The sequence below is a fragment of the Grammomys surdaster genome, unplaced genomic scaffold, assembly GCF_004785775.1.
Source record: "Grammomys surdaster isolate TR1022 unplaced genomic scaffold, NIH_TR_1.0 126113, whole genome shotgun sequence".
Lineage (NCBI taxonomy): Eukaryota > Metazoa > Chordata > Mammalia > Rodentia > Muridae > Grammomys > Grammomys surdaster.
In genome coordinates this window covers 5415034-5421033 of record NW_021620921.1, presented here as the reverse complement: position 1 = coordinate 5421033, position 6000 = coordinate 5415034, and positions in this window count along the sequence as shown.

The following is a 6000-nucleotide window of genomic DNA, read 5'->3' as shown; positions in this document are numbered from 1 at the left end:
TCTCTCTCTCTCTCTCTCTCTCTCTCTCTCTCTCTCTCTCTCTCTCCCAAACAGGCCTCTTCCAAGGCTATTAGCTATTCTCCACAATCTGATTGTAAGGCTCTGTTACTGAAGACACCACTGATGTCATTAAGCATAGAGAAATTGAACTGATGCTCAAGAAGAAGCATCACCCCATATGACTAAAGGGCTACACACATTACCAGAGGACAAAAGTAACCATCCCTCTCACCTAGCTACAAACCCTGGAAGCTACAAGTAATCATCCCTCTCACCTAGCTACAAACCCTGAAAGCTACAAGTAATCATCCCTCTCACCAAGCTACAATCCTTGGAAGCTACAATAGCAACCTGCCTGGAAGATAAATGCACTGGTACCACAATGATACCAATGTAACAGGAATAACCAAATACTTTTTATGTAAGTATACTCTTCTTAACCATGGAATGACCACACACACACACACACACACACAGAGTATGTATGTATGTATGTATGTATGTATGTATGTATGCATATCTTACTGGTTTTCTGACTTTATAATACATGTTGAAACCATGAAATATCTATGGACAGACAAGGTGAGAAAGCAGATTTTAAAGACTATTTAGTGTGTGTGAGTAAATGCCACAGCACTAATGTGGGAGTCACTGGACAACTCTGCAAAGTCAGTTTCACTTTCCATCCATGCCTCCCTTATTTCTGCTGTACACCTCAGACAAGCTGGTCAAGAGCTTCCTGCCTCCAATTTTGTCATAGGCATGCTGCAGTTACAGATGAAGACTAAAGCGATAAAGTTCTAATGTTGTTTTTCAGCTGATAGCAAGTTAACTTCTGACTGCTCTGCAACAAGACTTTTCCTGGTGAGACACAACACATACACTTTTTCACCCCAGGTGGAGAGCCAGTGTCATATAAGTCACCAAAGTACAACTGGTAAGTCAATGAATTTTATAAAGGTTTCTTACAGGAATATGGGTGAGGGGTAAAGGAGTAGAAATGACTCAAAGACAGCTACATCACCAAAGCCCACCAAAGCATGAATGACAGATCACAAAAGCTGGGAACATAGCATACTCCACAGACATCACAACAGGTTGGAGAGTGTCATTTCCAGGTACCTCAATTGGTCTAAACACAGGCAACTCTATGGTTTCTGCGGCTTCCAGGCTGCTGGTCTGGCCTCAAGAGTCTGTTTCAAACTTGATTTATTTGGGAGGGAGGGGCCCAGTAAATCTAGTCAGTTTCAGAGACTTCCTTTCTGAAACTATTTTTAGTTGTTTGCCTTCTATCTTAAAGCACTTACCTGCAGGCCTGTAGAGATAGCTTGGAGGTTACCAGCATTACTGCTCTTCCAAAGATGTTGTTCAATTCCCAGCACCCATGCAGTGTTTGACAACCTTCTGTAATTCCAGTTCCATGTGATCTTCTGCCCTCTTCTGGTTTCCATGGGCAATGCATGTACATGATACACAGACATGTATGTGAGCAAAACACCCATAAACATAAGAAACAAACAGCAAAACAAAAGAAAATTTAAGCTGGGCATGGTATTGCATAACTTTAAGCACTTGTGAGACAGAGGCAAGCAGATCTCTGTGAGTTCAAGGCCAGCCTTATCCATAGAGCTGCAGGACAGCCAGAACTAGAGAGAGACTCATCTCAAAAAACAAAACAAAAAACCTGCAGGATGGAATATTTCAAACTTGAAAGAAACTGCTAAACAAGGCAGACAACATGTACACGGGTCTCATAATGAGTTACTTAAGGGAGTTACTCTAAAGCCTGCCAGAAAAAACCTCTTCTGACCCTATCCCTGACAGAATTCTCTCATGAGACCCTTCTAAAAAACTGTACAAAAAGCAGAGCATTACAACAGATTTCAGATTTAAAAGACAAAAGTATTAAGTATATTTGAAACAATATACTTATACACTATATTTTAAGCTTTTTAAAAGAAAATTCTATTAAATAAGGTTTATTTATAGTAAATAACTTATAAAATTAGGAGTCTGCCTATTCTTATATGACAGTTTAGCTGAATTTAAATAAATAAGAGCTGGAAAGTAATATTTGATTCAAGACATAGTCCCTGAAGACTTTATAAAATTTTCTGCATCCTCTGAAATATAGAAATCCCATTCCAGTCAGTTTTGTTTTGTTGGGTTTTGTTGTCATTGGTTTTTGTTTTGTTTTTGTTTTTAGGGGGCGGGGTTGGCAATAATTTGATACTAAGGATCCAGAAATATAAAGCATGAGGTCAGGACAGAATTAATACATTTCCTACAATACAGTTTTGATGGGAAGTGAATGGTTCTTTATTTGTGCTAGGAAAAAAACCCAACTAAGTTATTTAATTTAAAATAACCGGGGCTAGTGAGATGGCTCACTAGTTATGAACACGGGCTCCAGAGGTCCTGAGTTCAATTCAGCAACCACATATAGGGATCTGATGCCCTCTTCTGGCATGCAGGTATACATACAGACAGAGCACTCATTAAAAATAGTAATAACTTAGATATTTTTCTACTTATAAGTAAGTGTAGCCTAAACCAGTCTGCCTAGGTAGAATAAAGAATTAAGAACAACCCTGAGCTGGGATACAGAATCCAACCCTGGGGAGCTGACTGCAATCGGGACTGTCAGTGCTGTGTCTTCAGCTCATCCCTTTCCTCTGCCCTCCCATTTCCCTCATGGTAAAGAGTGCCCCATCTCTTCGGATTTTTTCATAACAGAATTACTGAGTGAACCAGATGCTCCTGACAGTGTTCCCTCAGGTGTCTTATATCCTCGGCTGCCAGCTTCCGTCCCTACTTTGGACCAGCATTCCAAGCCCTCCCTTTTCCAATATGTCTACTCAGCAGGAAGCAGCTCAAGTGAAATACTGTCATCCTTTGTCATCAATAAAAGGCTGAAAAGTTAGGTCTCTAAATCAGGCACCAAAGTTGTTGTGCTGATGGCAAGGACTCGGCTTCCACTCTAGCTGGGTTTTGTAAGGGAACAAAAACCTAAAGCACTTCTCAGAAGCCCTTAGAGACCAGCTGAATACTCCTGACAGCACATCAGCACCTCCTCTGCTGAAAGAAGTTCCCACACTAACCACCTGGCTGTTTCAACTTCTGAACATCCTGCTACCTCTCTCTCCACCCCTGCACAATACAATAAAACCCAACAATCTGTCCTGCACCGTGGAAGGCAGCCAGGTGGTTTGGATTCTCTCCATGGAGAGTGGCTCTGTTTGATGTTATGTTTTGCACCTACATACACCAAAATGCTCCTAAATAAATACATCACTTGTATACCACAAATTTTGCATCACAATGAAATTTTAAATATGAACTAATCCAAGCTGGGGGAGGAGTAAGCAAGTCTGTATATTATTGGATATCATAGTTGGTGAGACAGGCTGACTCCATGACAGGCTTCAAATAGGCAGTTCAGGAGACTAGGCAAGTTCAGGCTTCAGACACTGTCCCACCTCCTGGTCTGAGGCAAGGACAATGGGTCAGTAGCAGTTTCCAGACTTCTTCAGCAATAGTTTTCAGACTTTCTCAGCAACAGTTTCCTGCTCCACCTCCACCCCCACCTCCCACGCCCCAGCAACGGTTCTGGAATGTCTAGAGATAGATCCAACAGATTAAGATAAAGGTCACCTACCCCTCCCTGGAATTCCCCTAATGTGCTTTAAATTGGGCATGTGAGTTCACTCTGGAGCATCCATCTCAGAACATGGTAGACCCCAGTATGCTGGACTTCTGTAGAATAAAATGCTCTTTGCTTTTGCACACTATGTGAGTCCAGGGTATTATTCTTTGGCGAATCATGGATCCTTACAACGGATATTAAATTTGTTAGGGTTTCATATGCTTAGTATAATTGGTAGGAACTAGGGAAGCAAAGGGGAAGTTTTATATTGTATGATATGAAAACTGAGAAGGCAAGGGAATGTGTTGATATGGACTAATCCTGAAATAAACTAATGATAAAAAAAATTAAGGAAATCTTACAACTGGTATGTTGCTTCCCATCTAGTGTAGCAGATGGGGGTGTGGGATGTCTATCTTTCAAAATAGAAGTGTCCTTTAGAAATAAGGTTCTTTACCTATCCCCTTTCTCTTTCACAATTTTGGACAGGAAATAGGGAAATAGTTCCAGCATTTCATATACATACATTTTATACTGATCACATAAATTACAACCTAATTACTTTTTAATCTGTCCTTCTCTCTGACTGTCAATTCCTTGTGCTGGATAATTTTTCAGTGTCTGGTTAATAGAAAGAAATATCTAACAGACATTATACTTTACTTTCAAACAGGGTCCAGCAATGACAGAATACCTGAATGCAGGTTTACACAGTGTTGATTCCCAGTGTCTGTCTGATTGTGCTGTGTCTGCATATTATCTTTAATGAGCATGTTATTTCTCCAAAGCTCATCTTTCTCACAAGAATATCTAAGCAGGGAGTACAGTTCAGTGCTAGAGTGCCTGCCTAGCACACATGAGGCCCTGGTCTGGAAGAAAGATGTCTACAGTTATATGAACGCATACATTTCATTGTGTGCACTACTCTCACACAATGTCTGTTACAAGCCTATTGCATCAGCAGTAAGTTTGTCTCTTTCCCCTGTATCTCCTGTTGCCACTGACAATACACACTTGTGCTCACAAGCACAAGCCATAAACTTCTGTCCAGAAGAAAAGGATGTTTTTAAAATCTTCACGCAACCACTGAAAAAGAGCATCTAATAAAGTTAGTTAACTTATGTTTAATAAACATAGTTTAATTGAGTCTGTTTCCATAAGAATTAGTTTCATTCCAAAGCTTACTTAGAAAATCATATTTGTGCTTGATAGTAAAAATGATTGTGTAGCACATACACACAGTTATACTTTTTCCTTCTACTAAATAAATCATATATATCTATTGTATATATCCATACATATGGATATTGCAATTCCATCTTAATAATTAGTACAGTGATTCAAATAAATCATATCTAGCCCATGGGGAAAAAACTTTCAAAGGCATTTTTAAGTTTATGCTAAATTAATCATGTAAAGTTCAAGGTATTACATTTCAAATGGAACAGAGAATGTAGTATAATTAATTCAGAGTTGAATGTCAGCCAAAAAAAAAAAATTTTAACATATCAAATACTGTCCTTACCTCAGTATCTACAAAAGTTTTATTCATCTCCATTGTGCCCATTCCTAAAATGACATTCAGTGATAGATTCATATGATTTGTAATCGCCAACTTTAATATGCAGCTGATTTATTAAAAAAGATACATTTATTTACTTTATGTGTATGAGTGCTCTATCTGCATGTACACATGCATGCCAGAAGAGGGCATCAGAGCTCAGTATAGGGATTTGTGAGTCACTATGTAGTTGCTGGGAATTGAACTCAGGACTTGTAGAGTGTAATTATGAAAAAAACAAAACAAAAACCCAATCCACACTATGACCAGCAAAGCACCAATGGTCTCACCTACCCCCATGATCCCCTCAGCCGGCTGCACAAGCCCTTTCCAGATCTTCCCAGGCCAACTGCTCGTGCGGCTAGCTAGCAGAAAGGAGGCTGCCACTTGCACAAATCCCCATAACCTTGTAAAATGAAAACTCCAGAGGCTTCTAATTTACCAGCCAGATTTATCACAGTAAATCTTTAACCCCAAAATGTCCACACAAAGAACTCAAAACTCAATTGATACAGACACAAGCTGCACACCTAGATTGGACAAATGTGCCCAACATTACTCAATTGTCTAACTATGAAATCCCCACTTATGGCTCCTAGGACCATGTGGTTCTGGCTCATCATCCTCTCCTTCAGGTACCATCTTGGCCCCCCCACTCCCTCTCTCTCCTCTCCACCCCCCAAAAAAACCTTTCACCTCTGCCTTCTTTTCTACTGCCTAATCACAGGCTCTAGCCTTATCTGACTATTTAAAATTTTACCTGACCTCATCTGAGCACAGTCACGGGTACAGG